This window comes from Periplaneta americana, chromosome 11 (genome assembly GCF_040183065.1).
Source record: "Periplaneta americana isolate PAMFEO1 chromosome 11, P.americana_PAMFEO1_priV1, whole genome shotgun sequence".
NCBI lineage: Eukaryota > Metazoa > Arthropoda > Insecta > Blattodea > Blattidae > Periplaneta > Periplaneta americana.
This window is the reverse complement of record NC_091127.1, coordinates 173,809,265-173,836,547: the sequence shown is the minus strand read 5'-3', so window position 1 is coordinate 173,836,547 and position 27,283 is coordinate 173,809,265. Positions and strand designations below refer to the sequence as shown.

The 27,283-nt window shown below is 36.0% G+C and overlaps 1 protein-coding gene across 10 annotated transcripts in view; it reads left to right on the top strand.

The window, feature by feature from the left end:
* LOC138709611 (uncharacterized) overlaps positions 1 to 27,283 on the top strand; it is a 444,175-nt gene that overhangs the window by 178,803 nt on the left and 238,089 nt on the right. For 3 of the 10 annotated variants that reach the window (XR_011334970.1, XR_011334973.1, XR_011334968.1), the window contains exon 2: positions 23,749 to 23,845. The exons of the other annotated variants lie outside the window; for them this stretch is intronic. The gene's annotated coding sequence lies outside the window, so the exon portion shown is untranslated. The remainder of the gene's footprint in view (positions 1 to 23,748; positions 23,846 to 27,283) is intronic. 10 annotated transcript variants of the gene reach the window in all.

Here is a 27,283-nt window from a genome sequence, read left to right as displayed (position 1 = left end):
TGCTTTCTAAGTTTGTGAAGGATGTTGTGGACCAACGTGGTAGAGTTGACACTTTGGAAGAATTGAGGCAACGCATCAAAAGAGAGCTGCAGACACTGGTTCCGATCCCAGGCGACAGTCTTATACGACACTGGGATACAAAAGTTAATCCCACGATATGACACTTGTCTCAATACCTTTGGGAAATATGTTGAAAAAATAGTTCAACTATTGCTGTATCCGTTTCAATAAATCTTTTCGTGAAATTGTGTTTCTTTTCTGAAAACGGCCCCAGGAAAACTTACTTTCCGGACGGCCCTCGTAATTGCACTGGAGTGGTCAAAATTTTTATAAGCACTTGTTTTGACATTATCAGTGCTGCTCATCGGAGTGACTACAACCGCGGAGGAATCGGAGATTACGAATAAAGCTCTCCACCGGTGATCTCCGATACTACCGCAGGTGGAACAGCGGACATACGGAGGGATGCGGGGGTTCGGAGCGAAGCGACAGTTAGCTCAAGGACGACCGGCTCGTACGGACTGACGGTAGTTGTGAGTGGAATAAAATGGCACCAAATCGGATATCCGTCGCATGAAAATTATTTAATTTAGGTGAAGGTAATAATAAAGTCGCACACTGTAAACTTTGTGGGCGAATTTACTCTAAGGGTGGTGGAACTTCGAATTTGTTAGACCATTTGAAGCGATCGCACAATCGCGAACTTGATGAAATCAATTAAGCAAAACATTTGATACGATTCCTTTTTAAATTGTTTTAGTGCTATTGTTCCCAAAGACTCACAGTCTATGAAAAAGTTTTGAAATTTCTCTAAAACGTAACTTTCGAGGCAATAAAAAACAAATGAAATATTTACAAGACGACTTGAGTTATATTTTACTGTTTATACAACTTGAGTTTTATTTTACTGTTTGGATTAAAATATTTCTGAATGAAACTAAAGAAACATCTGGTAACAATAGACTATAATTACAATTATCCTTAAGTTGATACCCACTTATATTTTTATTACAGAGCAACAGTGGCGCGTTTTAGAAGAGGCAGTTCAAATACTGACACCATTTAACACAATAATCACAATCCTGTCCGGTGAAGAATCTGAATAAATTATGTTGGACAGTAAACTTTATGCCATTGATAGCCCATGTTTATTTTGTTTCATTCTGAAGCTCCCTTAATATATTTTACGCTAACTAAACCGATTAGAATAATAATTGACAGACCCTGTTTGCGATTAAACGAGAGTTTCTAGGAGAATTAAAGTATTAGGGTGCTATTCATAGACATTTCGCTAGCCCGCGCTACGAGCGTGCTAAACAGGATTCATATTATATTATATAACTAACATTGTTTTATTAATACGAAAAACGTTAGTTCGCTTGTTCAGCGAGCGCTAAGAATGTCTATGAATACGACCCTAAATTAGCTACTGAAAAGCTTTACTTCTGCGTTAGTTTTGCAATTAGATTAAATGTTATTAATTTGATCAATGACATAAAACTAATACGGCTTTCCACATATACTATGAATTTCAAAACTAGAAAAAAAAATCTGTCAGCTAACGTAGCACTTTAAGCAACACAAAAAAAAAAAAAAGAGCCGAAGAAAGAGAGAGAGATTAGCATAAAAGAGAGATTAAACAACAAATTAGAACTTATTTTAAAAGATACGCGGACATCAGCGGACTCGAATCACTACCTGATCCGATTAAAGGAATGCTCAGCGGAAAGTGTACTGTTCGCGCAACTTATCTGGGCAGCTAAAAGAGCGGGGAAGCGGGGGGTAGCGAGGTTGCTTGTAGCGGTAGCGCGGCAGGAGAGGGAAGGAGAGGGGCAGCGAGAGAGTACTAGGGAACCCAAGTGCCTTGATAAGTTGCGCGGACAATATTCTGCGCCACAGCACATGTACAACCTGTGCGGCATCAATCGGAAGTAACCGGAGGTCTCCGATTGAAAGCGCGCAAACAACCGCTCCGGAGAAAACCTAATCATAAGCAGCACTAGACATTATTAACATAGTGGAAGAAAAAAAAAACCTTTCAATCGCTCCCATAAGAATGTTTGCGTGTAAGGCAAAGACTCTAGTCTAGGATTTAGTCTATGAGTGTTGATGATTGTGATACTATGCAATAATACTATAGTCAATATTGACCCAGAAGCTTAAGTTATATTAATACGGTTACGATATAATACTTTTATAATAGGGTCTACCTCATTTAGGCAGTCAGAATAATTGATTCTATTTTCCCACAGAACCCGAGAAAAGACATTTGGCTTCCCTTCGTTTTCGATGTTTAAGGTGACATTGTTCAATGACTTTTAACGTCCAGTTTTGAGAAATATGTAGAAAACAAACTGAATAGGACTACTAGGGATTTATAGTTTTTGTGCCGGTTTGAATTTGTGAATGAATTCATATTTATTGAAATAAATTCAACATCTTTTTATACTGATGTGTTGATTTGAGTTAAAAACCATTAATTTATCTCATATAGGCTAAATAATTCACTTACAGTAATTAATTTAATTAAAATTTGTCTTAGTGAAACTTACAGCAGAGTCCGTATAGGCCAGTTTCTATCTGATGCTTTTCCAATTCACTGCGGGCTAAAGCAGGGAGATGCACTATCACCTTTACTTTTTAACTTCGCTCTAGAATATGCCATTAGGAAAGTTCAGGATAACACAGAGGGTTTGGAATTGAACGGGTTACATCAGCTTCTTGTCTATGCAGATGACGTGAATATATTAGGAGAAAATCCACAAACAATTAGGGAAAACGCGGAAATTCTTGTTGAAGCAAGTAGAGCGATAGGGTTGGAAGTAAATCTCGAAAAGACTAAGTATATGATTATGTCTCGTGACCAGAATATTGTACGAAATGGAACTATAAAAATTGGAGATTTATCCTTCGAAGAGGTGGAAAAATCCAAATATCTTGGAGCAACAGTAACAAATCTAAATGACACTCGGGAGGAAATTAAACGCAGAATAAATATGGGAAATGCCTGTTATTATTCGGTTGAGAAGCTTTTGTCATCTAGTCTTCTGTCAAAAAGTCTGAAAGTTAGAATTTATAAAACAGTTATATTACCGGTTGTTCTGTATGGTTGTGAAACTTGGACTCTCACTTTGAGAGAGGAACAGAGATTAAGGGTGTTTGAGAATAAGGATCTTAGTAAAATATTTGGGGCTAAGAGGGATGAAGTTACAGGAGAATGGAGAAAGTTACACAACGCAGAGCTGCACGCATTGTATACTTCACCTGACATAATCAGGAACATAAAATACAGACGTTTGAGATGGGCAGGACATGTAGCACGTATGGGCGAATCCAGAAATGCATATAGAGTGTTAGTTGGGAGGCCGGAGGGAAAAAGACCTTTGGGGAGGCCGAGACGTAGATGGGAAGATAATATTAAAATGGATTTGAGGGAGGTGGGATATGATGGTAGAGACTGGATTAATCTTGCTCAGGATAGGGAGCAATGGCGGGCTTATGTGAGGGCGGCAATGAACCTACGGGTTCCTTAAAAGCCAGTAAGTAAGTAAGTAGGCCTATGTAATTAATTTTGAGTAAAATTGACGATTTTCACGACTAAGACTATACCATATGTAATGTATCCTTTATTTTCTGATGGACAAGTTGGTTCTACCAATTTCAAAAACAGAACTACTCATTCTTTATGTTTTGATCCTTTTCAATATTGATTTTTTTTTTGCCAGGGAAAGGCTAGCAATTCTCTTTGTCAAACACTGAAGCAGTAACTGACCTTTCCAAGCTTCACGGTCTGAGCGTGAATGTCACCGCTGTATTTTTCGTTGCGTACTATGTTCATAGACTCTGGCTAAGCGGGTGTTGATCTCTTTATGATAAACATGTGCAGGTTATACAGGGACATCATTTTATTTTGACTTCAATTTTTATTGTACCTGAGTTTTTGAATGTACTTCACTCCCACCCCTTCTACTAAGGAAGTTCCAACTCCACGCAGAACCAAGACCGCAGATAGTAAGCAGTACTGAGTTACTGAATATAGTACGTTCCAGAAATATGTTCGCGTTTTCCAGTGATGAAAGAGCTTTCAATATTGAATCATATTTTCGCACAGGTACTGTCCGTTTGCCTACGTCGCATCCCGATTTTACCCCACCTGATTCTGCACGCCCCTCTGTAAAAGCAGGGCTGTCTTAGCTCTTTTCTGAAAACAATTTCTGTTAGGAATCGGACGTTTACGTAATATTATACAGCTGTTTAATTTAACTTAAATAAAAGGGCCTCGTTAAGTAATTAACTGTCACGTGATTTCCTCCCTTTCTACAATCCTGTGGCATAACCACTTGGACGGACAATAGATGGCATGTCTGAGTAATTTTATATTTTCGGGTCGGGCAGAAGTGAAGATTGAATTCACAGTACGTAGAGTAGGTACAGAATTATTTCAACATGAGTTACTAGTACGAAGGACGAAACTGGCAATTGGAATTAGATGCAATAGTCTATAGTGCGATAATATGCACAAAAGAACTGAAGCCTGTATCGAAATGAACGGCCACCATTTTCAAAATTGTGTTTAAATATTCATATTATGATTATTTTTCAATTTAACTTCTTTCTCTATATTGTACGCTAATGTGCTGTAGACAGTATACACTGCATAATGAATACGTTCGCATGGATAACTCACTTCGTGAGTAAAAACACTTATTCTTAATACAGTACTGTATTTTGATTAAAGAAAAACCTAATGAAAATTATCAAACTCAAAATCGCGATATTTCCTAGTTTACGTAAATGGATGAACTACTTTTCTTCCATCCTATACCTAGTAGAGTGATTTGTGTTTTACGCCAGTATCATCGAAGTCCAGTCTTGGAGGGGGGAGCAAGCGGTGTTTCCGGTTCTCTAAAGGTATAGACAGGTTAATATTAAAAATGTTAGTAAAAATAAAATGATGTCCCTGTATAAAAGCAAATGTTCACTCAGTTTCGTTTTCGTTTTTTGTTTTCATGGCACCCCTATCCTGCCAAATTCAGTTCCTTGGGTTCTGAAAAATTTTCAATTTTTTTTTTTAATATTTTATTGTAAAATTATTTATAGACAAATTGATATTGCACGAGCTGTCTACCTTATAATAATATTTTTAATTATTTACTTTTCTATTCTTCGTTTATAATCTCATATTTCAGTTAATGTTGACAAAATGTATTTAAGTAAGAAGTATAGACCTAAGGTGATTGAAAAGTGACCGCAAATTTTAAACTGTTATGAATATTATAATATTTGAGATGAAAAATAATTAAATAAAATCTTCATTGTTGGGCAACACCCTTAGCCTGTGTTCCTTTCTCAAGGTAAGAGTCCAAGTTTCACAACCACGCACAACAACCGATAATATAACTGTTTTATAAACTGTAACTTTCACCTTTTATGAGAGCACACTGGTGAAAAAAGCTTAACTCAACCGAATAGTAGCTCAAATTTCGCAAATTAATTCTGCGTTTAATTTCCTCCCGAGTGTATTATTATTATTATTATTATTATTATTATTATTATTATTATTATTATTATTATTATTATTATTTCTCGAATGTGAATAACCCTATTTCACTGCACTAGGTATGTTAGAGTTTTGGTTAATACATTAATACTAAGGATAAAGTTTTAAATATTTTCGTGATCATTACACCTTTACTATGTCATACTATTTTTACCAATAAAATGGTACGCAGGGACGTGTTTCAACCAATCATGGTTGCTTATCGTTACAATTTTATCACTTCCCTAGCATTTGTTTGTTTTTATCACTTCCCTACCATTTGTTTCTTTGTTTGCCAACATTTCAAACTGCAAATTCTTTACTGTATTATAAAACATGTTTTACGATCGTAATTTGTTTCCCGCATAGATAGTCAACTCACAATGGTGGCTCCGTTGAAATGTTTTGGTGAAGCTAACATTAGTGAAATAGAATTTTAGTAAGTCAATTAATTTCTATTTTATAGTACTAAAGTACTTTATTTCTTCTAATCTTTATATACTTTCTTCTGTTTATATCAACTTCCTACCATTTGTTTCTTTGTTTGGCAACATTTCAAACTGCAAATTCTTTACGGTACCTATATTATAAAATATGCTTTGCTCTCTTTATTTGTTTACCACACAGACAGTCAACTGAAAATGGCAGCTCGGTTCAAACGTTTTGGTGAAGCTAACATTAGTGATATAGAATTTTAGTAAGTCAATTAATATTTTTTTGTATTAGAGTAGGCCTACTTTATTTTTTCTAATCGTGTAATATTCAATTAAATCCCACTCGAGTTTTGATTTTCTCTAGATAAATTAAAACCTCTAGTGAGATTACTGTTGAAAAATTGTTGAATGACGAACTGCAACACTTGTCTTTTGAAGTCCACATCTGTGGAGTAACGGTCAGCGCGTCTGGCTGCGAAACCAGGTGGCCCGGGTTCGAATCCCGGTCGGGGCAAGTTACCTGGTTGAGGTTTTTTCCGGGGTTTTCCCTCAACCCAATACGAGCAAATGCTGGGTAACTTTCGGTGCTGGACCCCGGACTCATTTCGCCGGCATTATCACCTTCATATCATTCAGACGCTAAATAACCTAGCGTCGTAAAATAACCCAATAAAAAATTGTCTTTTGAATATCTTCTTAATTTATTTGGAAAAGTTCACACGAAAGATTCTAAATGACCAAGTAAATTACATCTCTTCCTGATATGAAGAGGACAGTTATATAAGAGATGAACAATTATCTGTTGTGATTAATCACATTCACAAAGTTACACAAGGCAGAACTGAACGCATTATAGGCGTATTCTTCACCTGACATGATTAGGAACATTAAATCCAGAAGTTTGAATGGGCAGGGAATCTAGCACGTATGGGGGAATCCAGAAACGCATATAGAGTGTTAAGTCTGAGGGTAAAAGGCCTTTGGGGAGGTCGAGACGTAGATGGAAGGATAATATTAAAATTGATTTGAGGAAGATGGGATATGATAGGAGAGAGTGGATTAGTCTTTCTCAAGATAGGGACTGATGGCGGGCTTATGTGAGGGCGGCAATGAACCTCCGAGTTCTCTAAAAGCCATTTGTAAGTAAATAAGTAGGTAAATAATAATAATAATACTAATAATAATAATAATAATAATAATAATAATAATAATAATAATTAGGGCTAGAATTTTGATGACCTATAAATCATGAAAAAAGTCCTAAAAGCAATACATTTATGACATAAAAATCTTTCAAAAATGCCCTTAAAAATGCCCTAAGAATTGAACTTACATAATTGGCTTAGTAGGTAAAGAGATTTTTTACTAAATATTTACACTAGTAATTAAATTAAATTTTACATAATTTTTTCTAAGTAGTACACTTTAATTAATTATTTTACCTGATGTAGTTTCCATGTATGATCATTCACTTCTGCGTCGGCATGTGGACGTGAGGTCATCAGTCAGCTGGTCGGTCTCGGCCCTTCATGGGCTGTAGACTTTTAGTTTCCATGTAGTGTATCACAAGGCCACTCTTATCCGGAACTAGCAGGTATAGAGGAGTGTATATTGAAGGGGTGGTTGGATTGATGCATTACATGGGGTGTACTACGTTAAAATTACAATATTTGTGTAGAAAAACGATTAAAATATTATAGAAATTAAATTTTACATAATTTTTTCTAAGTAGTACACTTTAATTAATTATTTTACCTGATGTAGTTTCCATGTATGATCGTTCACTTCTGCGTCGGCATGTGGACGTGAGGTCATCAGTCAGCTGGTCGGTCTTGGCACTTCATGGGCTGTAGCCCCATGGATTTACTTTACTTTTAGTTTCCATGTAGTGTATCACAAGGCCACTCTTATCCGGAACTAGCAGGTATAGAGGAGTGTATATTGAAGGGGTGGTTGGATTGATGCATTACATGGGGTGTACTACGTTAAAATTACAATATTTGTGTAGAAAAACGATTAAAATATTATAGAAAATAATGGGTATTAATGGAAAAAATATGTAAAGAAAAATCTAAGGAAATAAACATTATTTTATATTAATAATGGGGATTTATGGCCAAAATTAAGTGAAAATGCCTAAAAAATGACTGAATAAAACAAAAGATGCTCTTATGAGTTGAAACAGGCAAAAAAATAAAAAAGTGCCCTAACAAATATGTCTTAAAACACTCAGTTTATCACATGGCATATAAATACTAAAGCAGCTATGTTTCTGGCTTACTAGAAAAAAGATGCAATTTAGTCAAAATCCTAGCAATAATAATAATAATAATAATAATAATAATAATAATAATAATAATAACTATTTTTTAACTTCGCTCTAGAATATGCCATTAGGGAAGTTCAGGATAACAGAGAGGGTTTGGAATTGAACGGGTTACATCAGCTTCTTGTCTATGCGGATGACGTGAATATGTTAGCAGAAAATCCACAAACGATTAGGGAAAACGCGGAAATTCTACTTGAAGCAAGTAAAGCGATAGGGTTGGAAGTAAATCCCGAAAAAACAAAGTATATGATTATGTCTCGTGACCAGAATATTGTACGAAATGGAATTATAAAAATTGGAGATTTATCCTTCGAAGAGGTGGAAAAATTCAAATATCTTGGAGCAACAGTAACAAATATAAATTACACTCGGGAGGAAATTAAACGCAGAATAAATATGGGAAATGCCTGTTATTATTCGGTTGCGAAGCTTTTGTCATCTAGTCTGCTGTCAAGAAAACTGAAAGTTAGAATTTATAAAACAGTTATATTACCGGTTGTTCTGTATGGTTGTGAAACTTGGACTATCACTTTGAGAGAGGAACAGATATTAAGGGTATTTGAGAATAAGGTTGTTAGGAAAATATTTGGGGCTAAGAGGGATGAAGTTACAGGAGAATGGAGAAAGTTACACAACACAGAACTGCACGCATTTTATTCTTCACCTGACATAATTAGGAACTTAAAATCCAGACGTTTGAGATGGGCAGGGCATGTAGCACGTATGGGCGAATCCAGAAATGCATATAGAGTGTTAGTTGGGAGGCCGGAGGGAAAAAGACCTTTAGGGAGGCCGAGACGTAGATGGGAAGATAATATTAAAATGGATTTGAGAGAGGTGGCATATGATGATAGAGACTGGATTGATCTTGCTCAGGATAGGGACCAATGGCGGGCTTATGTGAGGGCGGCAATGAACCTCCGGATTCCTTAAAAGCCAGTAAATAAGTAAGTAAGTAATAATAATAATAATAATAATAATAATAATAATAATAATAATAATTCGAAGAAAAGAAGAGATCGAAAATTTTTCTTCCCGAACATAACATTGTATTGAATATAGCCTATTTTACACATCCACACTAAATTGGGTTAACGCGCCACTCAATCTGTCTGAAAACTTTTAGCTCACATCTTTTGGTGTAATGGGTGTAAACTGATTCTGCGGCCTAATTAGAAGACCACAGTTCTGTCTGTGAACAAACTTCATGACAGAGAAAATTATATAAAACTTCCATACCGGTACCTCTGCTTTAGGCGAGGTAAGTTTGTCTAACAGTAAGAGTGAATGGCGTAAACAGACAATTGCAACCTTTCTATCGTACCATGGCCTCCTACTGATATTCTGAAGCATCTTCCCAGGAGGCCATTATTTATGGCAGGTCTGAGAACAAAACCAATTCTTCTATTATAGCTGTAATATGAAGTAACGGAATAATGCAAGGCATCGTTCTTGTTTGTTCCTTTAACACCTACAAGATGAAAGGGGGTTATTGCTCTTGGGTGGATAGCCTATGCAGATATGAGATGATTTATGAGGGCTGATTCTTCCTGCATAATTATTCAGCACAGCTATTACCTCTGCGAACTTCTGTGCGGCGTTGAATTGAATTTTCGAAACAAGCAAGTCTTGCAGTTCAGTCCAGTTTAACTCCCTTTCTCATTCTACTAATTTAATTATTTTGAGCTGTCATTTATAACAGCAGATCGTTCAAATACTGAGTGATGTAAATGAAATTACAGTATTTACCTTGTCTACATTTCACTAGATTCCATCATTATTTAAAAACACTATCATAGCAAGACGATTATAATACTTACTGGCTTTTAAGGAACCCGGAGGTTCATTGCTGCCCTCACATAAGCCCGCCATTGGTCTCTATCCTGAGCAAGATTAATCCAGTCTCTATCATCATATCCCACCTCCCTCAAATTCATTTTAATATTATCTTCGCATCTACTTCTCGGCCTCCCCAAATGTCCTTTTCCCTCCGGCCCCCCAACTAACACTCTATATGCATTTATGGATTCGCCCATACGTGCTACATGCCCTACCCATCTCAAACGTCTGGATTTAATGTTCCTAATTATGTCAGGTGAAGAATACAATGCGTGCAGTTCTGTGTTGTGTAACGTTCTCCATTCTCCTGTAACTTCATTCTTAGCCCCAAACATTTTCCTAAGCACTTATTCTCAAACACCCTTAACCTATGTTCCTCTCTCAACGTGAGAGTTCAAGTTTCACAACTGTAAAGAACAACCAGTAATATAACTGTTTTATAAATTCTAACTTTCAGATTTTTTGACAGCAGACTGGATGATAAAAGCTTCTCAACCGAATTATAACAGTCATTTCCCATATTTATTCTGTGTTTAATTTCCTCCCGAGTATCATTTATATTTGTTACCGTTTCTCCAAGATATTTGAACTTCTCCACTTCTTCAAAAGATAATTTTCGAATTTTTATATTTCCATTTCGTACAATATTCTGGTCACGAGACATAATCTTATACTTTGTCTTTTCGGGATTTACTTCCAAACCTATGTCTTTACTTCCTTCCAGTAAAATTCCCGTGTTTTCCCTAATCGTTTGTGGATTTTCTCCTAACATATTCACGTCATCCGCATAGACAAGCTGCTGATGTAACCCGTTATTATTATTATTATTATTATTATTATTATTATTATTATTATTATTATTATGAGTGTGGACTGCATTAAGTGCCATAAATAGAATTTGTAAAAATTTATTGACTTGATTTCTTGAGAGTTTTATTTTGTCAAGTTTATTTATCCGTGCTTTAACATCTAGGTAATATAGCGCAAATAGGATCTTTGGGTACCCGTATGTCATAGACAGTGGACTATTCCAATTCTGTTTCTATTGTCATAATGCTATAAATTTTATAATACGGCTCCTATTGATTTTAACTGATGTCAATTTTTAGTGATTATGTTACTGGTGATTAAGGCGTTGATAAATCATGGTATGTAAATTTAAACTCCGGTATTTGCCTTCATGACTAAGGGAACCATGAAAAACTTCAATCAGATTGGCCAGCCACGAGATTTGAACTAGCGACCTCCCAAATGCGAGTCTGTACAGTATTTTTAAGGATATTTTCATTATTATTTGTATGCATTCGGTTTATAGTGAACTCTTTCTTTGTGAGATTTGAACTGAATGGAGCTCTCGACGTATTAAAGAAAGTGCTGAATACAAAACACTTTGTTCAGTGTAAAATACAATCGCGAATTTTCATCGTAATATTCTGTTGGTAATTTTTCCAAATTCCCTATTTCGTGGGAGGGTAGTGTTTTTTAGTACACCGTCTGGTTTCTGCGAAGTTTATCGTATTGGGATGGATCTTGAGTGCCCTGGTAAAAGAAGCCCTTCTTTTAGTCGGATAACTTGTAATTTAATATAACGATCTTCTACACTTTTACATTATCTCGCCTTGCTTCGTAGAACTCACGCTGCTATGTGTAGGTCTTTACGCAAGTTTAAAACTTGCTGCTTGAGACTTGAAGACGTCCTAGTTCTTTGCTGGTATAACGAGGACATCGTTCAGCGTTCAGACACGTCTGAGAGGCTTCAAGTGTGCAACCCTTCTGATTTGGCAATGATGTTTGGAATTTTGGAATGCTCCCAAATTAAAAAAGATGAAGATAGTAAAAATAATAACAAAAAGAAACGTTTAGTTTAGTGCTTCCTTATGATGCAGCTGTTTGGAGAGATACTGTTTCACAATGTCCGACGTATTACACAAGGTTCAGCCATAGGCGATGATGACGAGTGGATTAAAGGGAATAGGTCTTCCTCTACACCTCTGCAGTTTCTTTTCTTTTCTCTCTTAACCGTTTGCAGCATAGTGGTTGTTCAGAAGAACCACCTTTTTCTTTCTTTCTAAATATTATAGCACAGATCTGCCACCAAGGAACCACCTCTTGAGTACACATATAGGTGCCATCTATGTTATGAAATTGTGTGCAGAGTTAAAATGTTGAAAAAAAAAATTGATCGAAGCTTTGTTATGATTAGGGAGCGGATTTTTATATGCTAAAAAATTTAAATATATTTATTTTTATGTACTGAAAAGTACGAAAATATTTGCTAAAAATAAACAAATCCTTTTTTTTAAATATGACAAAAATACCTTACTTAGCTTGAAAAAAAAAAATTTTACTAGGTACTCACCAACCACACTTGAGTACTAGTAGTTGGCCGAGAATTGCAGTAAACAACAAAGGTCATCTCCAAATTCTCCATCACAAATGCATGCCGATTATCTCTGAATAACGTCAATTTCACCTACAGGCACATCCTCCAATACTTGAGCAACTTTACACATTTTTTTATAGCCACTGTTTTTCCCAAACATATTCTGGAATTTGTTCCTTAGTACTTGTACTTCTGAACCTGGTAGCGAGTCTAGTTTAATTTCCAGGGCACGCACCTCCCTGTTTCACACAACAGGGTTTTGGATGTTTCGAGTTTTTTATGGTGTCACACAAAAACCTTAGATTTGCTAATAGGAAAGCCAAAACGTTTTTTAAACAACCATCTTTCAGTATATCTTGAAGAATATCGATTGACGAAGCCCGATAACAGGGAATCACAACAAGATATATTGCCTTACTTGATAGACATGAGCGAGAGGCGAGAGATTTGTTTAAATTAAATAATGTTCATATCCGAGCTCTTATCTGTTGTGTTTCACAAACAAGGCGTGGAATGAAATCATCTTCAACAACAATAAACATTCCTAATTTTGTGTTACAAGATCTCTCCTTCTTGTACTTGTTAATTTATTCTCTAATAATAACACTGATATGCTGCCAAGCAGTTCTCAAAACTTGAGGCGATACTATTACGAAAATGGATCACGGATACACCACACAGCGCTTAGAAACACGAAGCAACCAAGGATTCTTAAAAAAGATAACGTACTTCTGAGTGATATAATTGATTTAGTTTTAAAATATTTAAAAGTTCTTGTAAAAAATTATTTAAGTAAAAAAACTCCAAGATTTATGTATTTAAAATAGATTTCCTGAAAATATGTATTTACATAATTTTTTTGTGAAAATATGTGTTTTTATGTGAAATAAAATTCGGTACGGAAAGTGATGTGCACGGTGTTCTGGGACAGGAAGGGCATTCTGCTCACTGACTTCGTTCCAAGAGGTGAAACAGTGAACGCTGACCGTTACTGTGAAACACTGCGAAAATTGCGACGTGCCATTCAAAACAAGAGGCGTGGAATGCTTACTGCAGGTGTTGTGCTCCTCCATGACAATGCTCGTCCACATACGGCTGGGCGCACAGCAGCTGTTTTGACGGAATTTGGCTGGGAGTTTTTTGATCACCCACCCTACAGTCCTAATCTTGCTCCCAGCGATTTTCAAGTTATCTTGCACCTCAAGAAATTCCTGTCCTCCGGTGAGCGTTTTGGCAATCGACGAAGAGCTGAAGACGTCTGTCACACGCTGGTTCCATTCACAGGCGGCAGAGTTCTACGACAGAGGGATACAAAAGTTGATCCCACGATACGACAAGTGTCTCAATTGTGATGGTGGCTATGTTGAAAAATAGCCGAAACATTGATGTACCTGTTGCCAATAAATGTTTTCCTGAAAGTGTGTGTTCTTTTTTTTAAATATGGAAACTTACTTTCTGGATGCGCCTCATAGATTGGTCAGTAACGGAATATTTTATGTTCTGCTGGTAAATTGATATCACATCATTTATTAAATAAATGTTTTAAGTTTAAGAGAGTACTCTGTTAATCCCAGGTGGTGACAGGATTTTTTCTCGTTGCCAAACTTTCAGAACGGCCCCAAGGTTCACTAAGTCTTCTATAAAATTGAGTACCGGGTCTTTCCCGGGGGTAAAAAGGCGGTCAGAGCGTGGTGCCGACCACACCACCTCATTCTAGTGCCGAGGTCATGGAAAGCATGGGGCTCTACCTCCATGCCCCCCAAGTGCCTTCATGGCATGTTACGGGGATACCTTTACCTTTTACCTTTACTCTGTTAATATGAGATGGTGTTAAGGAGTAATTGATAAAGTATTACGTACAAAAATGAATGAAGTCACAGTTGTGTGTGTGTGTTTAATATGTAGCAGCTTCCCATTAGGTGATGGCATCCATTTGTACATAAATGTATAGCAATTATAATGAGCCATAACGTCGGAACTTGGTATTATCAACTTTGAAATCAAATTAACAGCAGGCGTTATTTGTATGTAGCGAACTGAGGCGTCGTATTGTATGGCTCATCAGAATGTGTATCACATGTACAGCGAGCGAATTCGTATATTTGATGACGTAATGTATGCTTCTTTGACAATACTGTATATTTTAACTGCACTAGATAAGTATAAATTGCCATCGTGAATTATAATTAAATACGTTTTCTTTCATCGTTACAGTTGTAACATGCTGATGGCACATCATGCAAACGAAGCGATACAACCCTGTGTTATGCCTAGACTTACTGTTTTTTTTTAGGGTGTCCTACTGGTATTAAAGAGAGACTTGTTTAAATTATACACGATGAGAATTCATTAAACATCATTTTGTAATTGCGCTTGCAGTAGTTTTCGCCTCATAGAATTTCAATTCGTATAATTTATGAGTTCAGAGCCATAGTGGGCCAAGCGCCATTTATTAAAAACGAAGAAAAGAAGAGTTAAAATGAAGTGAATGAAACATATAGCATGTAATAGGGTAAACATTGGTAATTTCGTGATAATTTCATGAAAATTAATTTAAAATGCAAATGTGTAAATATATCCTTATTCCAATTTTTTCATCTAAAAGACGATAACTTGCTGTACAAATCTGGAGACATAAAAGAATGGATACGTTCTTGAATATGTGCCAAAAACCACTTTTACAACTTAAGCTGAAAGGTTGGTTATTTCGTGATAACCTTGGTAATTTCGTGATATTGCATTGATAATTTCGTGAGAGGTAGAAGAATTGTGAAAAAATTCATTAAAGTCAAGTGAAATTCTCATTTATTTTTACAAGACTTCAAACATAGTAATTCCGTCTAATATTCATAGCAACAAAACATAGAAATACATATCAACACATAATAAGAATGAAATCAAAGTACAAATTGAAATTGAAAAGGGATCTTCTTTGCCCTGAAAGGGTGAACACTTTTATTACGGACTTTACTATAGCCTATATTACTAGGGTAACTCCAAAAGTAATGCATAACGTTTGTTTAAAAATTATATTTTTATCCTACAGCGTTCCTATCTTCACAGAATCTAGATGCATCCTTAAGGAACAAAATGCCACTTTTCCACATAATCCCCGTCCCTTTCAACTGCCTTACGTAACCTAGGAACGAGGGCCTGTAGACCAGCACGGTAAAAGTCTGGACCAACACGTCTGAGCCACTCTTGCATCGTGCACAAGGGAGTCATCTTCTAACCTCGTTCCGCAAAGGGATCCTTCAGTTTACCAAAGAGATGGTAATCGCACGGTGCCAGTTCAGGACTATAAGGCGGTGTTTCAGTGTTGTCTATCCGAATTTTCTGATGTCGTCTATGGTCTTGTGACTGACATATGGCTGTGCGTTGTCGTGCAATAGCAAAACATCCTGCTTCTCCCGATGTCGTCGAACACGACTCAGTCGAGCTTTAAGTTTCTTGAGAGTTGCCACATACGTGTCAGAATTAATGGTGGTTCCTTGTGGCATGATGTCCACAAGCAAGAGTCCTTCTGAATCGAGAAACACAGTAGCCATAACGTTTCCTGCCGAAGGTGTACTTTTGAATTTCTATTTCTTTTTTGAATTTGCCACTCCATTGTCTGCCTCTGTCTCCGGTCCAAAATGGTGGAACCATGTTCCATCTTCTGTCACAATTCTTGCAAGTAAGTCATCAGCACTTATCATTGACACTTAGCATGATAACAAATCAAACAGAAGCTACACTGAACCCATTGCGTCTCCGTTTTCTTTTTTGTTATCACAACTTGTCTTCAGATTTCTAAAATTCCTATTGTAATACATTTTATACTATTTTAAAAATTGTAACACTTAATGCTCAACAAAATTTCGCCTCAAACAGCTAAGATTTCTATCAGTAAAGCTAAGCCTATATGGCGACTACAGATGTATCTAAAATTCCAAAAACATTTCCTAAAATTTAATTAAGATATAATAAATCTTTGTACCAAATATCATATGCTTACCTTTAGTAATAAGCCTGTAATGTAATTACAAACATCCACAAAATTTGTACGCCTGAGAAGTCGACGCTAAGTTGATCTCTCCAAACATAAAAGCTCACTGAATCAGCTACAATACTCACACAAAGCTTAGCTGTAATCTCGTAACACCATTGGTTAGTTCACGAAAGAGCAAAGAAAAAGTGTCACGAAATAACCACTGCCACGAAATTACCAATGTTTACCCTATAATGTATGCTCATTAAAACTAAATGATATGTACATCTTCATTAAACTATGGTATTCACTTAACTTCGACCCTTACTTTCTCCGTTTTTAATAAATGGCGCTTGGCCCACTATGGCTCTGAACCCTTCATAATTATGAGCTATTGTACCGGGACGCTGTGACTTAACAGTTGTCAGATTGAAAATTATTTTTATTTCGAAATGTGGAAATAATTTCTCAATTCCCGCCAATTAATACGTTGTCGTCAAATAATTAAACATAAGTCTTGAAAAGTCATATCACCCTGATGATGATGATGATGATGATGATGATGATGATGATGATGATGATGCTGTGCTGGTGACTTTACCACTATTCAATTAATTTTTTAACTTATTTATTATTGTTTTCAAATTATTATGTATCTTCTAATATTTTAAAATCATTTTTTAATGTTTTCACCATTTTAAAATTATTCATTTAGATGTTTTGGTATGTTTTAAATAATTTTCTTACACCCATTCCTCTCGATTCTCAAATAATTTTCGTTCACTAACTTTTCACAATTTTGTAGGTTCTTATTTCTCATCATTTTAAATGCCTTTGGTTTACTTATAACAATATTATAATTTCGTTACAGTATTTCATACATCTGTCGTTGATTTGCAAAAGGAGACGCATCCAAAGTAACAAACTGTTGGAAAATCGCAAAAAAAAAAACCATAAGACTTAAAAAATTAAAATATTCATGGATCCTGAATGCATGTATCCATAGTGGTCTAATTAGAAAAAAATGAACATTTTAATTTGTTAACTTATTTATAGTTTTTGCGATTTTCCAACACTTTGTTATTTTGGACATGTCTCGTTTTGCAAATCGACGACAGACATCTTGATTACACAACTTTTAACACTATATCACTTCGGCATATGTACTTGATTGCTTTCGCTTGTTAAACATAAGATACAGTCACAGTCTACTATATACAGTCGCGAAGCTTGAGGTGTTTTTTTGCAAATCTCGTGATAAAGCGCTCCAAGCGGTTAGCAACTAGAAACAATAGACTGTCCATGGTCGACTTTGGACTGTGTCGTATTTCTATCGAGTGCTAGCTCGTTGCGTATTTCACATTGATGCTTGTGAAATGTTCGTATTGGTTATTATGAAAATGTTAATGGCTAAAATATAATAATTGGAATAATAATATGGGACAAGGAGGAGACGTTTGTAGTGCTATAAATTGTAGCAACAGTAAGAGAAAGAGGCCAGAATTATCCTTTTTCCGATTTCCGAAAGATTCAGAAAGGTTCCTGGATTTCCACAAGAATGCTGTGCAGAAACAAAACTGTTAATTTGAAGTTCTTTGTGACTGTTAGAATACATTATATCCTTAAATTTCACAATGAAATGTTTCAGTCTAGCCGAAAGGACATTAGATACCGGTTAAAGTTCTGTCACTTAGGCTGCTAAATTTCCAGAGAAATGAAGGTTAGATCTACTTTTTTTTTTTCAAAGGATATATTTTTAATTGTAGCTATTAATTTTGTTATTATTTTTATGTGTTATTTTACTAAAGACGTAGAAAAATTAAGTTTGTTTTAATGAAATTTATTGATCACGTTTTATTTTCAATTCTGGTGGGATTATTATTGTTTAGGCCTACTTTTTTTTTCAAAGGATATGTTTTAAATTATAGCTGTTAATTTTGTTGTTATTTTTATTTGTTACTTTACTAGAGACGTAGAAATAGTCTGTTACAATAAAATTTATTGATCACGTTTTATTTCCAATTCTGGTGTGATTATTATTGCTTAACCTCATCCCACTTTGTTAACTACGTAAGCATACACTACAAGTACCGGTACACGTAAGTTACTCCATTAATTCATATTTCCATTATTATTGTTGTAAAGGGAAATGAAAATTAATATTTATTGGTTTCATAGTTAATTATCGCTATAATCTTGAATGAGTGAAGCGATTATAGTAAATTTCAGTTCGTTTTACACAAACAAAAATAATATTAACCTATTTCTTGCAGGTATCTTCGAGTTTATGGTGGAATTTAATATACTTCATTAAAATAATAAATTAACTTTATGCATTTAATATTTCAATAATGGAAGGAAGGTGTTAATTTTTGCAAAAGATCACAACAAAAGTGTAACATATTCTGTCGTCTGCTAGGAGAGAGATCTGCGATGAAGAGGCGATAGTAGCGATCCTAGTGGTGGGCAACTACACATGTTTGCATTTTTACTACATATTGAGCTTCGCGACTGTATATAGTAGACTGTGATACAGTACCTTGTTCACTAGTTTCAGCCTGTTGTGGGTTATCCTCAGAACTGGTTGGTCCTGGTCTTCACGCCTTTTGTTTGCGTTTTCTGTGGGGGTGTGTTTGTGTAGTGTAATGAGAAGTAAAAAAGTGTGTGTGTTCTGAAATTGAGTTGTGTGTTGGGAATTTAAAGTGGATGTTATTTTTGTGTGTCTGTATATATCGTATTGTTCTACTGTGTTTAGTTTTTGGTTTTTCGGTTGAGTATGTAGAATTTCCATGTCTGTGTTGATGTCGCTGTAGGTGTGGTTGGCATTTGTGATGTGTTGTGCATATGTGGAGGTGTTTCATAGTTTTGTTCTGGCTGTGATGTGTTCTTTGTAACGTGTTTGAAATGATCTGCCTGTCTGTCCAATGTAGAAGTTGTTGCAGGTGTTGCATTTGAGTTTGTATACACCTGTGTGGTTGTATTTGTTCGTGTTGTTTGTGTGTAGAGATGCTTTCAATATTACTTCTCAAAATTTAAAAGAAGCTTTCTAACTTTTATTGAAGATCTATAGCAGCGTTTCTCAAACTGTGGTCCGCGGACCACCTGTGGTCCTCGAAGTCTGCCCTTGTGGTCCTTCAAAAAGAACAGAAGAAAAAATAAAATTCAAACGAATTGAGTATCACACTACAGCTGAAAATCTTAGAATTTGGAAATGACACATGACAATCACCTTTCAGTTTTTCTCCCAGTACTGACATTTTATGAAATTTATTACCCATCCTGTCTACCGAATTCCCACTCGACTCTCAGCAATAAACGAGGAATTTAAAGCACTATGAACGTGGTGTTTCTCGCCATCTTTTCCCTGCACATCAGCTGATGACACGTGGCTAAGTACATTGGCATATCTTTCAGATGTATTCTCAAAACTAAACGAACTAAATCTCTCTGTATAAGGTAAATGTTTGACTGTTCTCAATGCGCATGAGAAAATGAAGGTGTTGATTTGTGGGGCAGTTCCGTAATAGAGAATTTTTTTCACTATTTCCAACCCTAGATCCTTTTTTGGTTGAAAATGATTTCGTTACTGGAAAACAATTCTGCAATGACATATATTCGCATCTCGAAACTCTGAGGTCACAATCTGAAAGTTATTTTCCAAGTAAATATTACAAATTTTCATGGGTTCGTGATCCCTTTAATTGTGATATTGAAAATAACAAACTTTCATTGCGTGAAAGATAACAGTTAATTGAATTCTCGAATGACACCGGACTTGAAATGAAATTCCAAGCGGAAGGTATGGTTAATTTCTGGACCTCATCACAAGTGAAAAGAGAATACAGTTAACTGTACAATGGTGCTTTACAAATTATAATTCAGCAGGGGCGGCCCGTCCTTATGTGCTACAGTGCTACAGCACAATGATAATTTTTGCTCAAATAATGTATTTGCAATACCACCATAGTATCTGATCTGTCATGTGACAATTTTCCGTGGTTATGTTCTTGACGCGTTATAAAGTGTTTAGTCTTCGCTCTTAGCTCTTTGGTGCCTCAGGGGGTACGTTGTGCTACTCAAAACTCTACATGAGAATGTAGACAATTAATGCGCATGTGCGAAGCTGAAATCACTGCTCTGATTGGCTATTTTTACGCGGGGAAGTGCTGTCGTCAGCTTCAGCACAACACAGCTTGGGGGTTGCAAAAGTAAAGCGTAACGAAAGAATGCTTTTTTGTGGAAGAACTCGGAACTATTTACAATGTAGGCCTATTTGGTAATTCAAGTGTCCGACTGCTGCTGCCGTCTACCTGGTTTTTGAGGTTCCTCCTGAACCAGTCAGCAAGCGACGGAGAATGGAATCCCAGAAAACTGAAGCCAAGGGAGTATGTGACCGTATAATTCAGAAAACTACTCACCGTTTCCAGTCTTTAAGCTATCTAGATGCAACAAAATTGTTAAACAGCAAATTTTCTGGCAATTTTTGGATAGCCTAATTTTCCTGAACGCGAACTTGAAGTTGCTGTCAACAGCTATACTGTACTGAACAAAAGAGTGTTAAAGACACAACTTTGAGTTCTATACGGAACACCTGCCTTCCGGAATATAGATGAAGCTGTTCAATTGTTACGGTACATAGCCTCCAACAATTCACAGGATCCATTCTGTGAAGTAACACTGTCAATAGAAAAGAGTATGATATCCAAGTTGAAGGGTTTAACACCAGGATAATTGACAGGTTCTGTAGTAGGAAGGAACGTCGTATGGATTTCATATTTCGTCACTAGGCGAGTCTCAAATTAAGATAAATACATATAAGTGTATACAGTAGGCCAATATAGAAATTATAGCACACTCATTATTTTGACCACCAGCCGCTACTGTAATTCAGTTTGCTTTTACGTATCTGTGTGAGAAAGAGTTTTCATCACTAACTCTAATAAAAAAGTACCAAAATCGACTCGATATATGTGACGATCTCCGACTTAAGCTTACCAGCATATGTCCAAATATAGAACAATTGTGCAGGCTTATTCATCACATTCATGTGAGTACCAACATTTATTTATTTATTTTGTTTAGTTAAAAAGTTAAAGATTATCCAAACTCTAATAGTCTTGATTAATTAAAAAACGATAATGATTTTTTTCTATTTGGCCTAACATTAACTTAATTAGTTAATACTAATATAAAATTAAATTAATTAAATTAATTTTAATTAATTCTGTTTTAAAATATAAGTATGCTGGTATTAAAATATGCTACAAATTTACTTTCGAAGGGAACAAGAGTAAGGTGGTCCGCGGAACTGTTCTGACTTAAAAAAGTGGTCCCCACTTCAGAAAAGTTCGAGAAATGCTGATCTATAGCATTGTAGGACAGGTCTCTGACAATGAGAATGACTATCCACAGAAAAGTAGAAAAGTGAGGATAATTACATACTTGTTTGTATTAGAACTTCGACACAGTCATTTCTCTGAAAAACTCCATTCTGAAGTGTTCATTGGAAGCTTCGTCGCAGACGTGCTAGAATATATGAGGAGGTGTTTGGGGCGTAATGCCTTCCTGTTGCTTACAGAGGATCATCCAGATAATCCTGGGCTGGTATCAGTAAGGCGTTGGTATGATTTGTACTATCCTAACAAAATTCTGTCTCCGATTTCCTTTGCCCCGTAGAAGCAGTAAAGGAAGTGGAAAGCTTCAAATACTTGGGGTGTACTATAAGCAGTAACATGAGCTGTTGTCAGGGAGTAAAAAGGAGGATAGCAATGGCAAAGGAAGCTTTTAATAGAAAAAAGGAGCATCTTTTGCGGACCTCTGGAAAAAGAATTACGGAAGAGACTAGTGAAGTGCTTTGTGTGGAATGTGGCATTTTACGGGGAAGAAACATGGACATTACGACGAAGTGAAGAGAAGCGACTAGAAGCATTTGAAATGTGGATATGGAGAAGAATGGAGCGTGTGAAATGGACAGACAGAATAAGAAATGAAACTGTGTTGGAAAGCGTGGGTGAAGAAAGAATGATGCTGAAACTGATCAGGAAGAGAAAAAGGAATTGGTTGGGTCACTGGCTGAGAAGAAACTGCCTACTGAAAGACCTGGAAGGAATGGTGAACGAGAGAAGAGTTCCTGGCAGAAGAAGATATCAGATGATAGACGACATTAAGATATATGGATCATATGCGGAGACTAAGAGGAAGGCAGAAAATAGGAAAGATTGGAGAATGCTGGGTTTGCAGTGAAATACCTGTCAATTGACAGAACACTATGTATGTATGTTCCAGAAATCCTGTGCTGTCATAAACCAATTGGACTTTAGTTTTACTCAACGTGAGGACTGGATTTTTAAATGATAACAGACATCCATTTTTATTATTCTTTCTAGAGCCTGTTTCTTTTGAGAAACCAAGACTAATAATATGGCGCCCACACGATTTCTGTTGAATTATAATTCTCCTGTCTAGTGGTTATATGAAAGTACATGAAAGTGTGTGTAATAAAATTTATTTTGAATAATTTCTAGGGAAAAATTGTTCCGGGGCCGGGTATCGATCCCGGGACCTCTGGTTGAACGTACCAGCGCTCTGCCAACTGAGCTACCCAGGAACTCCACCCGACCCCGTCTCAACTTTTCCCTTTATATCCACACAACTCGCGTGGGCTGACGAAACGCCAGAGACCCACATCGAGTGCACACAATCTCTGTGTAACTTGGAATTGTGGTTTTCTGTTAACGTACACAGTGACGTATATATTATGCAAATTTAGTATTTCAGGTGAAGCTCCCTGTAAAGCAGATTTGAATAATTTAAAGGGAAAAATTGTTCCGGGGCCGGGTATCGATCCCGGGACCTCTGGTTGAACGTACCAGCGCTCTGCCAACTGAGCTACCCGGGAACTCCACCCGACCCCGTCTCATCTTTTCCCTTTATATCCACACAACTCGCGTGGGCTGACGAAACGCCAGAGATCCACATCGAGTGCACACAATCTCTGTGTAACTTGGAATTGCGGGACGGGGTCGGGTGGAGTTCCCGGGTAGCTCAGTTGGCAGAGCGCTGGTACGTTCAACCAGAGGTCCCGGGATCGATACCCGGCCCCGGAACAATTTTTCCCTAGAAATTATTCAAATCTGCTTTACAGGGAGCTTCACCTGAAAGACTAGATTTGCAAAATTTATTTTGTTTGTTACATTGAATAAATGTGTAAGTTGATAAGATTGCTTAAGATTATTATTATTTCTTTTTTTACAGTTAAATGATTTCCAGTACTGAATTGTTATAAATCGCAATTACATAAGGAGGAGCCGAGTTAAGACTACAGACTGACAGAGTTCTGGTCCAGTTGGAGGTACAGACATTATTTTTAATTTCACTATAACTTTCAGAACAACTTTCCACTCAGTCTCCTGTAAGAGTGAGTATGAAGTTTTTTCCAAGAGCATGATGTCCACTATATCACCTCTTTCTAGTGCCGAATTCTAGTAAAAAAGCACTATTTCCATGTTTTTTGTGCGTCTTAATGTTGCGTGTTTAGACACGTCTATTTTTCCATGCCAGTAACTCTATTACAGTTCCTTGGTCGACAAAGGAACCGTAACAAATTGGCGGCCACGTAAAACATAATGATTACTGGCACATCTTTTCCCACATAAGAGCTTTTCGACCACGCTTGGCTTGACTTTTCGAGGCTGGACTCCTTGTACTTGGTTTGCTTTGGCCTATTGTGCTCCCTGTAGTCAACCTTTGAAAAGATAAAAGTTTTTCTGCTCTTCTATTAATTAGAGACTGCTTTACATTTTTCATTTCATTCTACAAGGTCTTTGCATATAAGTAACCATCGCCACTCCATGTTGTTGAGTTTATTTTCCTAATTAATAATGACATATGAGTAATAAATTGTTCTTTAGATAAAACAGACAAACTTCTCTTGTTTTTGATTCTAAAATAGGTCCAATTCTTTCAAGAACACAATCTGCTTGAATTGGTGTAATTAAAAACCTATTTTGCCACACATACATAGAAACTGCTTTTGGTTAGAAAGTTCTTCTTTGCTGTACGCTACGGCAAAAACGTTATCAGATTCATTTTTCCGTACGAATACCGCAAAGTTGCCATGGTAACATAATATAGTGTAGTATTAGTAGGCCGTGACTCCTAGCCTACAAAACTCTCAATAGTTTGTGATTCATTTAACACGTTACTTAATTCGCATATAATTTCCACGTAGTTGTGGCAAAATAGTAATATACGTTACAAGAGCGGTATGTTGATGTTTTCATGTTCGAGGAAAAGATTGAAAAAGAGAAACGTAGTTGAGATTTTTTAATTTCCGAGAACTTGAAAACAAACATACCGATCGTGTATCGTACATTATTTTGTGCGAAGATCGTTTATTACATACCTGAAAGACGAATTTCTAATTAGTTGCAATGAAATCTCCATCTTGGTTTCTGTTTAATGACGGCAACTTTAGAAAACAAAAATATCTATACTCCAGCAGGCCGTGATATACGTCTGTCTTTTTTTTCCCTCAGTCTATAAATGCGAGCTTAAAACAAACGGTAAGGTTATGTAATGATTTATTTTTCATTTTAATATTTTAACAATATTATTTATATAACATATTGCAGTAATAACATCGGCATCTGGAGTCTTGTTGATTTTTTTCACGGCTTCCTTAATGTTACTTGTATCAGGAATACAATAGTTTTCGTGGAGTAGTAGACTTTACTTAATTTTTGCAAATATTTAAAAACAATAATCATTAACAGTGCAATTTAGGTGAAATTGCAGTGGTAAGTTTCCAATTTATAATTATTACTATGTTAAACGTCTCTAAAAATAATATGTTAAAAGCCTAAAGCAGTAAAATGAATGTCGCGCTTAAGCGGTAAGAAGAGGGAAATTGTTATGTGCGTTACGTTGGGAATACTGAGTGTGGTATTTCACACTTACCGCGTATTGGTTCTGTGCGGAAAACATGCAAATACGCACAAAACCAATCCGCAGAAAGTCTAAAATTCCACATTCAGTATTCCCAACCTAACACACATAACAATTTCCCTCTTCTTACCGCTTAAGTGACATATTGATTTTACTGCTTTAGGCTTTTAACATATTATTTTTAGAGACGTTCAATATAGTAATAATTATAAATTGGAAACTTACCGTATAGAATATATAAATCAACTGAGAATTAAAATAAATTATCTTTCCAAAAACGTATTTTTAAACAATTCTTAAAACACAGGGAATTTGGTAAAACTCTGTAAAGGAAGTTGATTAAAAGTTGTTTTTGAATATGTATTATATGTCTTTCTCGTGTTAAATTTTACTGTACCTGGTTAACATGTTTCGGCCTGCTGTTGGCCTTCTTCAGAACTGGTTGTTATTGGTCTTGGCGCCTTTTGTTTTATTTCCTGTGGGGGTGTGTTTGTGTAGTGTAATGTGGAGTCAAAGAATGTGTGTCTTCTGAAATTAAGACTCCGCATTACACTACACAAACACACCCCCACAGGAAACAAAATAAAAGGCGCCAAGACCAGCAACAACCAGTTCTGAAGAAGGCCAATAATAGGCCGAAACATATTAACCAGGTACAGTAAAATTTAACACGAGAAAGATATATACCGGTAATACATATTCCGAAATCATATAGTGTTAAAAGTTGTGTAATCAAGATGTATAAAAGTTGTTACTAAAAATGCTTAATCCCTTTTGTTCCATAGGTCTATTCCATATGAAATCGATGAGTAAAAATCCTCGCATTTTTTTATACTCTAATTTTTCCCTATTTATACGAGGTACTGAGGAGAGTGCATTTTCGAAAATATACTCTCGAAAGTCAAACCGTTTTCGTATTATGGAGCGACAAAAATTTAGCTTATTTTATTAAAACAAGCCTCTTTCAGCGCTCAGAACTCTGGAACCATTTACTGGAGAACATTGAACGAGAGATCATTTTGAAGCTGACATTTGGTAGATTATGTTAAGAAGTAATCCTTATTTTTATTGTACACAGAGAGACAGATAATCTGATTTTACTTACTTTTAGGCTTTTTGCCAATTTGTAAAAATATTATATATATATATATATATATATATATATATATATATATATATATATATATATTGTGAAAAAACCTTGCTTTATTAAGAGGGATTCGGCAGTGTTTGGTTAGTGGTACGGCAATAAGTTTCGAGGGTATTAAATAAATTATTTTCACACGCCTAGAATTGAACGGCGCAGTACCGCAAGCACTGGCCGAGAGATGAATATAAGCGAGTGTTGGGCGTCATTTTACTCCTGTGTTTATGAAAGCCTGTGATAAAGCTAGCCCAGCTATGCGCTACTAGACGAAATATCACGTGTTTGTCTCCTGGCCTTGCTTGCCTCGGCTAGCTCCCGCCTCATAGTCAGCTGGTTACTTCACGAGCGTACTATTTATTTTCTTTATTTGATATTTTCAATACTTTCTTATCAACGGTGCACCAGTTAAAATATGTGTTTATTTGTACTTTCAATGCGGAATCTAACTATATATGTCTAAAATATTTTTTCCTCGGCAAAAGCGTCTTAAAGAGGAAAAATCTAAATTTCTCCATTTCCATAAAAAGTGAGAAAATCTGTTTATATGTCAATATAAACTTTAATTTCTCAGCATCAAAATAAACCATGATTTTGATCATTGGGTGAAAGGGTTTCGGAGCTACAACAGTTGAAATTTGCAAATTTTATGAAAATACGAGAAATTTAAATATTTTAAATTTAAACACTATGAAGTCC